This window comes from Pelophylax lessonae (genome assembly GCF_965119305.1).
Source record: "Pelophylax lessonae genome assembly, chromosome: 4".
Taxonomy (NCBI): Eukaryota; Metazoa; Chordata; class Amphibia; order Anura; family Ranidae; genus Pelophylax; species Pelophylax lessonae.
In genome coordinates, this window is record NC_138771.1 from 450157459 (window position 1) to 450170688 (window position 13230).

At 45.3% G+C, this 13230-nt stretch overlaps 1 protein-coding gene across 1 annotated transcript in view; it reads left to right on the forward strand.

The window, feature by feature from the left end:
- The first annotated feature begins 4189 nt into the window (after nt 1-4189).
- HMGXB3 (HMG-box containing 3) overlaps nt 4190-13230 on the forward strand; it is a 116457-nt gene continuing 107416 nt past the window's right edge. The window contains exon 1 of the mRNA XM_082255107.1: nt 4190-4276. The gene's annotated coding sequence lies outside the window, so the exon portion shown is untranslated. The remainder of the gene's footprint in view (nt 4277-13230) is intronic.

A 13230-nucleotide genomic window follows, 5' to 3' on the forward strand; every position in this document is an offset into this window, starting at 1 on the left:
GTTTGGTCCGTAGTAAGGCTGAGATATCCTTCAGTACCTCTTTGCATGAAGTTATTGGGGAAGATGGTGCAGGTTTTTTGCCCAAGGTGGTGTCCGCCTTTCATTTGAATCAGGACATTATACTACCTTCCTTTTTCCAGATCCTCACTTACAGTAGAGGAGGAAAAGTTATTGCATTCTCTTAATGTAATGCGTGCACTTAAGTTTTACTTGGAAAGATCAGATCGGATTCGTAAAACTGAGAGCTTGTTTGTGCTGTCAGAAAGGCCCAGGAAGGAGTTGACAGCATCTAAATCTAGGATTTTTCATTGGATTCGCCAGGTTACTACCCAGGTGTATGATTTAGAAGAGAAGGTTCCACCTTTTCCTGTAAAGGCACATTCTACCAGAGGAGTAGGTGCCTCTTGGGCACTTAGCCATCAAGCCTCTATGGCTCAGATTAACAAAGCCGAGGCCTGGTCAATGGTGCATACGTTCACTGGTTTCTATTGAGAGGATGTTGGGACCCAGGAGGAATCTGCATTTGGCCGCAGTGTTCTGCAGGCAGTGGTGTAACCCTTTTTGTGGCCGGATGGCGGTAATTTTTGGTGTCCCCCCTCCCCTCAGTTGCATTGCTTAGGGACATCCCATATGTTATGATTTATCGCTCTGTGTCCCGTGATGTACTTCAAGAAATGGATTTTACAGGCAAGTATGTATTAAAAATCCATTTTTTTTTTTTTAGAATTGTCGCTTTTTTTGTTTATAGTGCCAAAAAAAAAAAAATGCAGAGGTGATCAAATACCACCAAAAGGAAGCTCTATTTGTGGGGAAAAAAGAACATACATTTTATTTGCGTACAGCATTGCACAACCGTGCAATTGTCAGTTAAATTAATGAAGTGCCGTGTTGCAAAAAATGGTGTGGTCATTAAGGAGTTAAAACCTTCCGGTCCAGAAGTGGTTAAGGCTCGTACAAACTATAAGAAAATCGGGCGAATTTTTCATCCAAAGAACTTTCGTACGATTTTTGTATAGTGTGTACACCACTTTCTACATCTGATTCCGACCAAAGGGGCAAGCTCCAAAAGTTTTCTCGTTCGGGAACAGAATGAACGGTTTTCGCCTAATGTGTACCGTTTTTGTATGATAAAAAATTAGAAATGAATAAGTGCGCATGATCAAAAACAACAAAAAAAAAAAGCCTTCATTGCAGGGCTTGATAAATTTGCTTTGAATCTAGAAGCCACCTACAAAACGTTAGGAGCCAGTTTGTTTTAACTTACAAAGATCGCTGACGTTTATACAGAGCCCTGAATATTTGTAAACGCAGGACTCTGTGCTGTGATTGGCTACAGCCGATCAGCAGGTCTAAGCCATAAACCATTGACCGGGACCTGCTGACAAAATCCAGCCTGCCAAGCCAAAAGCAAAGGTAGCAAGAGCCACGTGTAGCCCGGCCACCTGATGCCTTGTCTGACTGACAGCCGCTGAGGCCAATCACAGGCAATCCCGCGGCCCGTCCAACCAGCGATCGGAAAACAGGGGTTGGCCTTGCTTGAAAGAAAAAAAAAGACCATAAGGAGAGGGCTAATAGGGTCGAAGGAGGAGGGACTTGATGGGAGATTCCCGGCGATTGCCATGCGTCGCAGCCAATCGTTTGCACTCTATGCTCACGCCTGGTGCCAACAGTAAATGGGCTGAGAAAGGCCAGGCGCCAGGACGCAATTTCTAATCGCAATTGTGACCTGGCGCCTGAGATTTGTCCAGCCCTGCTTTATCGTACGATAATTTTTCATCCAATTCTTTTTTTTTATTGGTTCCGATTTGCTGTGAAACTAGGAAAATCGGAGGATTGTTTGCCCGATTTTCTTATTGTGTGTACCCCACTTTAAATACAAGAAAGGACTTTGCTCCCTTTGGAAACCACAGCTTGTCATTGGATTCCATTATTAAGCTTATGATCCACCACAATCCCCAGATCCTTCTCAACTATTGATACACCCAGTTGTACTCCCCCTAGTATGTATGATGCATGCATATTCTTAGCCCCCAAGTGCATAAATTTACATTAACCCTCATTTGCCACATAGTTGAAACAATGCGTTGAGGTCGGCTTGTAAGTTAGAGACATCCTGTAAGGACATTATTCCACTGCAAAGCTTGGTGTCACCTGCAAGAACTGAAATTGTACTTTTAATCCCAGACCCTATATCATTTAAATAAATAAATTAAAGCGATGTTCCAGCCTCCAAAAATTAAAAGTCAGCAGCTACACATACTGTAGCTGCTGATTTTTAATATTCGGAAACTTACCTGTCCTGGAGAACAGCGATGTCAGCACCACAGCCGATGTGTCCATCGGCTGTCGGGTGCTGCCGTCGCCATTGTCGGTGAAGGAACCTGGCCGCGGAGCGGCGGCTCCCTAATGCGCATTAGAGACGGCGCCGTGGTGCTGTCCCTCAGAAGTTTACATTCGGATTGGCTCGGCGGCGGGGGAAGGAGGGGGCAAAACTTGCGAGGGACAGCGCCGCGGTCTCCTGGAAGTGTGGAATGGGTACCTGTCAAAAACAGGTACCCGTTTCCCCCCCTTCCTCCTGAAAAGTGCCAAATAGGGCACCGGAGGGGGGGAGAAAGCAAATGAGCGGAAGTTCCACTTTTGGGTGGAACTCTGCTTTAAAAGCTAAAGGTCCCAACACTGAACCTTGGGGGACACCACTGATAACCTTAGACCAGGCATGTCCAAAGTCCGGCCCGCGGGCCAAATGCGGCCCCAGGCTGCTTTAATACGGCCCCACAGGTAATTTGGAAAAATACATTGGCATCATTCATGACTTCTTTTACTGCCTTCATTAAACATTATCGGTGGGTTCATATAGCGCTTATATGTGGTTAACCCTTGTGTGACTGATTAGGAAGCACGCATGCTCTGGATTGAGATGAATACATTGTAAAATCTCAGTTAACCTCAGTTGGTCTAAATCAGTTATCAATATATTTGAACACAACATGTATACTTAGTGTTATGTTCCTGTTCATATTTTTTTTTAACTTAAGCCCCCGTTCACATGCAAGCGACGCGACCTCTGAGCGACCGCCACGGACTTCATAACATTGAAGTCTATGGCGGTCGCCTCCTGGTCGCCCCAAAGAAGCTCCGGACCCTTTTTCTAAGCCGGAGCGACTTGTGTCGCTCCTATTAGAACGGGTCCGCAGCTTCCCTATGGATGGCGACCTACGGCGACCAGGTCGCCTTAGTGTGAACGGGGGCTAAAAGTTGACAGACAACCTTTATTACCAATAATATGTAATGTACTTTACAATGTTCCTGACATATATTTCAGCTTCCTTGTTTTTTTTTTTCATCTGGCCTTCAGATATGAAAGGTGGAACGATTTAACATTTGTTTAGATTTGTCATCCATGTGATGAAAGGAAAAGTATGCCGTTTGCAATAAACTTTGCATAAAATAGATAGTTTGTATTTAATTTGAATGGTCCAAAGAGTGTCAGGTAAAATGGTCGGCCCTCACGCATGTTCACTTCATCAAATCTGGCCCTCTTTGAAAAAAGTTTGGACACCCCTGCCTTAGACCATTCAGAGTAAGAATCATTAACCACTACTCTCTGAATTCTATCTTTTAACCGATTTTCTATCCATTTACAAACCGATCTTTCCAAGCCTGAAGACTTCACCTTACACATTAGTCGTGTGTGGGGAACTGTGTCAAACGCGTTTGCAAAATCCAAGTATACTACGTCCACAGCCACCCCTCTGTCCAAGGTTTTACTTAGTCAGGGCTGAAAATGTTCACGCAACACTGAGATGCATCTAATTAGGATACTGCAAGTGAAAATGTAGATGGGATTCATTTACGATCGTCGATTTCAGCAAATGATCAAAACCCACCTCACCATTAGCAAACCAATAAAGAATCAGGCAGCTTTGCTAAGCTCATAATTATCCAAAAGAAAGGGAAGAAAACACCAGAGGTTCATCAAGCCTAACAAAGCTGTGAGTTTCCTTTATGTCCTCCTGTGATGTATAGAGTTAGCAAAGTTTATTTTACACCCTCCCCTCCCTTCTGGTCCCAGCGTTCTTGTTGTAATGATCACTTAATACGCCTTGCCATCCTCTACCTCAGGACACACGTGGCTAAAAGGCAGCAGCTGATTGGCCCTCGGCCTTTCATTCCCCGCTCCCATTGGTCGCTCCGCCCTAGCAGGGAGGCCGCCATCTTGGAGAGGGCATGGAGGAGAGGGGGTGACTTTCTCACCGGCGCTCGGTCTGGACTGCAGGTAAGGAGCTCAGACTGGGGTGCCGGGGCTCCCCCCTCCGCGGCGGGTGTGAATGGGGCTTGTAGGACGGCTATAGGGAGCTGCGGAAGGCGCCTAAAGGTGAAGTCTGTGAGGGAGTTAATAAGGCGGCCGCTCATTGGACGTTGGGGAGTGCCCGAGTCAGTATGAAGGCACATGAATAGGCGGAGGGGGAGGGGAGAGCGAAGAGCAGACACAACATATACAGTTGTATTGTGTTGTGTGTGCAGACAGACAGGGTTCCTGTGTATTCGGGGCAGAGAGAGGAGAGGCTCCTGAGACACCAAGTGGGGTGGGAGGGATGTCCTAGAGCTGGGAATTGAAGTGTGATCAGTGCCAGGCACAGACACTAAACACTCACATCATTGTACACAAGCAGACAGTCCTGTGTGCAGCAGACAGGTCACGTGTCCATGGGACAACATCAGTAGGCAGAGATGTCATTTCAGCTTCAACCATTTGCATTGTAGATGATAAAATATTTACTTACCAGGCTCATTTCACAAGGGCTCTGTCTGTTACGATCAGAAGATTTGTGGACACATCCTCTTCTGAATGGGAATAGATAGGATGGCACTTGTGCCTGTTAAAGCAGAGTTCCTTCCAAAAGTGAAAGTTCCGCTTTAAGGTCTTCTGACCCACTGACATGTCACATTTGGCATGTCATTTTGTTTTGGGGGGATGGGAGCAGCGGGTACCTAGATTTGACAGGTACCCGCTCCCACCTTCGGCAGCCTGAGCGGAAGTTCTCCTCTCCCCCTCCCTCTGCAATCTTCTGTCACATGTCACAGGTCCCAGAAGATTGTCTGTCCTCTCAGGACGAGCAGTGCGCACCTGGCTATGATGCTGGCACTGCATAGAGGCTTCCTTCCGGCCACATCGCTGGATCGTGGAACTGTTGAGTGTGTGTTTTTATTAAAAGTCAGTAGATAATACTTTTTGTAGCTGTTGACTTTTAACCGCTTAAGCCCCGGAAGATTTTACCCCCTTCCTGACCAGGCCCTATTTTGCGATTCGGCACTGCGTGACTTTAACGGACAATTGCGCGGTCCTGCAACACTGTACCCAAATGAAATTGATGTCCTTTTTTTCTCACAAACAGAGCTTTCTTTTGGTGGTATTTGATCACCTGTGCGATTTTTACTTTTTGCACTATAAACAAAAAAAGAGCGTACATTTTGAAAAAATAACAATATTTTTCACGCGGTAAAGGGTGCGTATATAAAACCAGCCTATATATGCACTAGCAGCGCTGATAACCTCTTACTAACAAGAGAAACGAATAGGTCTATATTCAAATCAATGAATGTGATCAGATATATCATACACAAACAATCTGAATATCGTTATGGCAGATCGGCATGCAACAATAGATATGAAAGTCTCTTATTCCCAGTGATGGAAAGATAGTGTGGAATAGTCCCAAAGAGAAAATCCTCCTCTATTCCTTTAAACGCCAAAAAGAGCCTTCACCACACCAACGTGCTCCCCTAGGTATTAAACACGTACCCTCATTAAAACGATCAACCACCTTTTGACAAAATCAAGTGATCATCCGTAGTCAAATGACGATCCACCTCCAGGTCCAGGTATCAGCTCAACACTAAGGATCCACGATTCCTCATATACTCATACCATGTTCACATGAAATGAAAATAAGGGGGCCCATAGCGTAACATGTACCACACAGATTGTTTATTAATAAAAAAGATTACACTCACATGGGATAAGACCTTTTCAAGCGAAATTGATGTACCAAAGGAATGTCCCCCTGTATCTCCCGCCAACGCCGCTGACTCCACCGCACCGCAAAGCCCGGATGCCTCTGTAGCCGACTTCCTGGTTGGACGGACGTATCCTCAGCGTAACGTATGACGCTATGCAGGGTTGCCTAGGTAGCCGCATGTGCATGCTCTGATGCGTTTCGTCATCACGGACTTCAACTGAGTGCGTGAGCACGCAGCCCGGACACCTCATTTAAATACCAGCAAAACTAGGCGGTAATGCAGTAACCACTCCCAGCCGCGAGCCGGAAGTCAAGCGCCAGCACGCATCCGGAACCATCCCTGCAGACAGTGGAGTCACCTTGCTGATATACCACCCAATTGCCCGCAGTCTGTTATGTTTATACCCACAAGGATAAACGGCAGCATTGATGGCAACAACAATACATGAGCACAAAATAAACTTATAAAAGTATCAAATGCTGCTGTTTTCTGATAAAAATCAGCGGGAAAAGACTGAGAGCTATGCATCATACCAAGCCAAAACAAATTAGCACAGTATACATCATTATGCATAAAACAGCCATACTACATCGCCCCTCCCACTCCTTGCTAATAACCCTATGCCAATATTTATGCCAGGATAAGTAGCCTAATTGGCCAATTATCAGCGCTGCTAGTGCATATATAGGCTGGTTTTATATACGCACCCTTTACCATAGTATTTTACAGTATAGCAGCAGCTTTTTTATTCGAGTATTGTGAGTGATCTAATTAAGAATATTTGTTTACTCATCCTCCAGAGGCTAATTACCCCTGGTGTGGGATTGCATTTATTTAAGTGCTGAGTGGGTGGAACAGGGCTTGGCCCTGAGTTTTACTCCTTTTTTCTGAATATTTTTCACATTTTTTTTTTTATATGAAATTCCCGGGAAAAAAAAATGTAAAAATCAAAATCTAACATTTTTTGCCAATTTGTTTTCTGCTACATATGTTTGGTAAAAAAAATCGCAATATGCGTATTTTGATTGGTTTGCGCAAAAGTTATTGCGTTTACTAACTAAGGGAAAGATTTCTGTCATTTTTGGTGTTTTTTTTTTTTTAACGAGTAATGGCGGCGATCTGCGATTTTTTTTTTTTTATTTTTTTTGTGGGACTGCGACATTGCGGTGGAAAGATCGGACCCTTGACTGACATTTTTGACACTTTTGGGGTTACCAGTGACATTACTACAGTAATCAGTGCTATACATATGCACTGTTACTGTTAAAATGACACTGGCAGGGAAGGGGTTAACTTTATTGGTGATCAAGGGGTTAAGTGTGTCCCTAGGGGCGTGCTTCTAACTGTAAAGGGGTGTGGCTAGTGGTGTAACAACAGAGACATACGATCCTACATAGCAGGACCGTATGATCTCTGTTCTTACACAGGGGAGAATGACAGGCGGCTTTGTTTACATTAGCCGCCTGCCTTTCTCCCTCTCCACGAGGAGATCGCGAGTGACACATGCGCGGACTTAGGGAACAAGCGGGGCGGGAGCGTGCCTCTGGCGGTGCGCGCTCGCCCCATAGAGGCTCACAGGCTAGTGATGTAGTCCTACGTCACTTTGCGTGTACGGGGCTGACCGCCGCCGTAAATAGTCGTGCGGCTGTCGGCAATCGGTTAATATACACAATAACGGGTGGAACTTTGCTATGGACCCATGTTAGGTCTATGGGTGTGTGGATTTCAAAGGACAACCCTTTTACTTGCTATCTGTCATGCTTGATTCTAAAAAAAAATGTGCAAACCTTTTCCTTTTTTTTTTTTTCCTACCTAGATGGACTTGAAGGCAATTGAATGTAAACAGATGCACTGGTTATCCCATCAGGTCAGCCTAACAGTTTTTCTGATGGACCTGGTTGGAAGCTCCATGCAAGTCTTACTAGGTCTGAAAAACTGAAAAAGACTGCATCCTTTTCAATTATTTCTGGACCCAAAGCCTCATCACACGAGCATGTACACCAAGTTTGAGGCAGGGATCAGTGACAGGTGCTTGCCAATAGTGGTGGCCCCTCAGGAATGATAGGCTGTCACTGTTCACATGTAGCTACGCACCAAACAGATACTTGCGGTTAGGAATGGATGTTCGAGCCTGGACACAGTCAGAAGCCCACAATGTGTTATTACTTTATACAGGCTGAGCAGCTGCCACTGTTTACATGCACCTGTCATTTGTGTTGGAGGTCCTGAGAAGGATTTGAGGTAGTGAAGGAACAGAAGTCTGTTTACACCCGTCCACCCATAGATTTAACAGGTCCATTGTCAAAATGCAGACAAATACTTAAACGGGTAGGGATGTCACAAATGGCGCTTTTCCACTCCATGGAACCGTACCGGTTCGGCACCCTTTTCTGCTTTTCCACTGCTGGTACCGCATGGTATAGGGTCGGAACGGTTCGGTACGGTATGATATAGGTTTGCTTTTCCACTGCATGGAACCGAACGGTACGGCTCTGAAAAACAGTACCTACTCGATTGTGGTTCCAACAGGTACCAAACTGGTACCATATCCCACAATCCTTTGCATGCAGTCACTACTAGCCACTGATTGGTCAGAGAATCCCACCCACCCCGTTGTTATCCCACCCACTTAACTTAGTACTACTTTAGTGGAAAAGCAAACCTATACCGTACCGTACCGAACCGTTCCGACCCTATACCATGCGGTACCAGCAGTGGAAAAGCAAACCGGGCCAAGCAGGGCCGAGTAGAGCCGAGCCGGTACTAGCCGGTACTTGCAGTGGAAAAGTGCCAAAAAGCTACATCCGTCCTGTTTTACTCTAAATCAGCAGAGTATCTTTTTACAGATCCTATGCTGAATGGAGTGGAGCACACCCATGTGAAGGAATCCTAAGGGCCCTTTTACACTGACGCTGTCCGATCAGGTCAGTTTTTCAGACGAACTTGTTCGGACCCTCCAGTCTCCTCCATAGAGGGGCTGATGTCAGCAGACACATGTCCGCTGACACCCGCCACCGTCTGATCCGATCCTGTCCGCCAGAAACAGACGTATGGTGGTCCTTTTTTTCCCATTCGTCCAGTGGATCACATCGGATGGAAACGGACAGGCGGTCTGTTTCCATCCCGATTTCCCTGTAGAAGAGAGTGGGACTGTGTCCGTGTCCACTCTGCACAGCTGAGCGGACACGGACCTGTCATCCGCCTGCTCAGCAGGGATCAGTGGAGAGATCCTCCACCAAACAAGTGGAATCCACTTCATGAAGGCGCCCGTGTGAAATGGGTTTAAAAAACACACTGCCTTTCCACAATGTTAAAGGGCCATGTTTTACATATCCCTTGTAGAGAAGCCAGCTTTCAGGTCTCCTCTCCTCATGCTCTGAGCATGAGAAAAGGAGTGCCAATAACCAGCTTCAATTTACATCCGTGATTAGACACAGCTGATCACGTGGCAAAGAGCGACTGGTTGGCTGTTTACCCTGATCTGTGATCAGCAGTGTGCTACGGCGCTGTTATCACAGAGCGTGGTACCCGTGCCCCGCAACGAGCGTGATCATGGGACCCCAGAACTTGCCGTTCGCGCTGTAGCTGTCATAACGCTATAGCGCGGTTGGCAAGTGGTTAATGAGGAACATTACTTCCTGTTATTTCTGCCTTCTTTGAATGTCTCACACATGCACAAGTGTGATGGAGGCATCTGCCAGGTCTACAGGACATGGCAGAGACCTGCAGCTCTGTACACATCTCTGCCAGGTCCCATCCTGCTGCTCATTTGTGCACATGTGGAATTCTTTGTTATGCATGGACCCATCAGTAAAACTGCCCCTTGGGATGTTTGACATGGATGCACTTCCTTCTTTCTCAACTAGGTGGGAATGATGTAGCACCTCATCCCTCCCTGCTTCCTCCTTGGATATCCATGTCACACAGCCCAGTTTTACTGAAGCCACAGGATTATGCATGCATAGATGAGACACAGGGTTTTGGGACCAAGCAGACATCTTTATTACATCTGTGTGAAAGTGGGGAATTCCAGTGTGTGCAGACACCGCAGGTGTTAAGGTCCAAGATGCACACGAAATTTCCAAAGGTCATCTTTGGTCACTGGTTCCCACTTTCTGCATCTTGCAAACCTCCGATGCGTAGCGCATTGTTGGTCTTTATACCGGTTGGTCTCGGTAACAATTTTTTCAATAACCTCATCGGTCAAAAATAATTAGAGGAATGCCAAGGGGTTGTCATGGTCAATATAAACTTTTATACCAGGTGCTCCTGTAAATGGGAATCTTGGGGGTGCTGCCTGATCCGTACCGCAGTCAATAGAGCACCGAGTCCGCACATTGCTGAGCTCAGTCGCAGAATCGTCACTTTCCGTACCGGATGACGAATTTTCCCACAAATCGCTATCACTCAGTTCTTCAAGTAACTCAGTTTCGCTGCCGCTGTTTTCCAGGTCGGCTAAAAGCGCTTTTTGGACGCCATGGTCGTTCTCAATTTTCCAGGCACAAAGAACTGGAAAATAACAGACACTAGGAAAGTCAGTAGGTGAATTTCTGAGGTAAATTACTTGATACAATGTAATCCATTAGGATCACAGCTTTTTATCAAGTCATTTATTTTATTATACTTTTGAATTTGCCACCGGTTCCAACCCCCCCTGCATTGCGACGCTCGCAGGGGAGCGAACCGAAAGGCAAGTGCCGGCTTCTGCGAGTACAGAGCGGGGAGAGACTGTGAAGAGGACGGAGGAGGATTGCGGCGGGGGAACGCAGGGAAGGGGAGTGTGCTTCTGGGGTAATCCCGAGTGTGGCTCGGGGTTACCGCTTTTGGTACACTGTTTTAACAATGAGCCACACTCGGGAATACCTCTAGGGAGGTTAATTAGCCAGGTTGTGATGATATCACTCCCTCGCATGTGCACGGGAGGCACATCATTATGGCATAGAGAGGTGCTTCAACTGTATTCTGAGCTGTGCATGCGCGGGTCATCATCCAGAAATGCTGACTGGCAGAAAGAAGCAGCGTTTTGAATATATTGGTCAGGCAATGCACTTTGCACCTTTGCTGCCATAGTGCTATGTGCTGGGTGTTCAGTGTGCCCCTGTACCTTTTGAGGGATGGGCTCCTTCCAGGCTCACCTGTCCTATGCCTATCCATTAAAATGCATATGCTTCCATTGTGGAGGCTCTCAGAAGTGGAGCTAGGACTACAGAAATTGGGGTGCCTTGAAGGGGCCTGTAGCTTATGCATGTATTTGCACATGTGCGCAGACTAAACCCCCGTTTTTAACACCTATTGTTAGGCCGGTCAGTTCATTTGGTCGCAGGCTGGTTGGTAAGTTGAGCTTGGCAATTTATTTGGTTTTGTTTGACAGAAAGGAAGTGTTATTGACAGAAGAGACCAATAGGGCACCTGTGCTCCAGTGTGACAACTGGCATTTTATTTAGTTGTATAGGAAAAGCACACGTCTCTTTATTCAAGTGATGGCTTCACATACCTTCTCAGGGTAGATTCATGATGGTGATAGTAGTGGACCATGTCTGTGTAATACAGTGCCTTGAAAAAGTATTCATTCCCCTTGAAATTTTTCAAATTTTGTCATGTTACAACCAAAAACGTACATGTATTTTATTGGGATTTAATGTGATAGACCAACACAAAGTGGCACATACTTTATTTGTGAAGTGGAAGGAAAATGCTAAATGGTTTTCCAAATGTTTTAAAAATATCTGAAAAGTGGGGCATGCATTTGTATACAGCCCCCTTTACTCTGTTATCCCTCCTAAAATCTAGTGGAACCAATTGCCTTCACAAGGCACCTAATTAGTAAATAGAGTCCACCTGTGTGTAATTTGATCTCAGTATGAATAAAGCTGTTCTGTGAAGCCCTCAGAGGTTTGCTAGCGAACCTTAGTGAACAAACCGCATCATGAAGGCCAAGGCACACGCCAGACAGGTTAGGGATAAACTTGTGGAGAAGTTTAAAGCAGGGTTAGGTTCTAAAAATTATCCAAAGCTTTGAACATCTCACAGAGCACTGTTCAATCCATCATCATCATAATTTAGTTATTATGTATAGTTTAAGAAAAGACAATTTATTCCTGAATCTCTCTATGTAATGGTAAATGCAAATAACCAGCTATATGGTGAGAAACCTGTGCTCAATCCCAATAGCTTGTACATGTATTTAAACTATCAGGTGCTAGAGGGGAGTGACCACAGATTAACATATAAATTCTGGATGGACTATATGTGAACGAAATATCCCTGTTTTTCATTTTATAGTTTGTCGGAAAGGGTGCTCTGATACTCAAAATGATACCTTTTTAAGTATAAAGAAAGAGTAATTTTTCATTAGTCTAAAAAAAAAAATGGTCACAACATTAAAAATGGGTATCGGTAATTGATATCGGGGAGTACTTGAGAAAAATTATCAGTACTTGTACTTCCTATTCTGGGGTGCCGGGTCAGTGCTTCTGGCTCCTCCTGTCCTAAGAGTGCCCCTATAGCAAGCCGCAAAGTATAATATAGAGTTCCCCTATAGCAAGGTAAAATAAAACTGCCTTTAGAATCCCTTCCTTCTCCTTGCCAGAACTACATATCCCATGAGGCATTGCTCCTCGCACATTCACAAGCTTACTGACCTGTATGGAGTGTGTACTGAGCTGTATGTGTGCTGCACTGGGTATACTGACATGTATGGAGGATGTACTGAGTTGTATATGTGCTTCACTGTATTTTCTGATATGTAAACCAATAATGCATTCTGTATGCAGGCCAACTAATCGGCTAACTAACTAATCGATTATGAAAATAGTTGATAACTATTTTCATAATCGATTAGTTGTTGATTAATCGATTAGTTGTTTCAGCCCTAATCCCAAACATGCTCAATGGGTGACATGTCCGGTGGGTATGCTTGCCATGCAAGAACTGGGATGTTTTCAGCTTCCAGGAATTGTGTGAAGATCCTTGCAGCATGGGGCCGTGTATTATCATGCTGCAACATGAGGTGATGGTCGTGGATGAATTGCACAACAATGGGCCTCAGGATCTTGTCACGGTATCTCTATGCATTCAAAATGGCATCAATAAAATGCACCTGTATTCGTTGTCCATAACATACGCCTGCCCATACCATAATCCCACCGCCACTATGGGCCACTCGATCCACAACATTGACATCAGCAAACCGCTCACCTACACGACGCG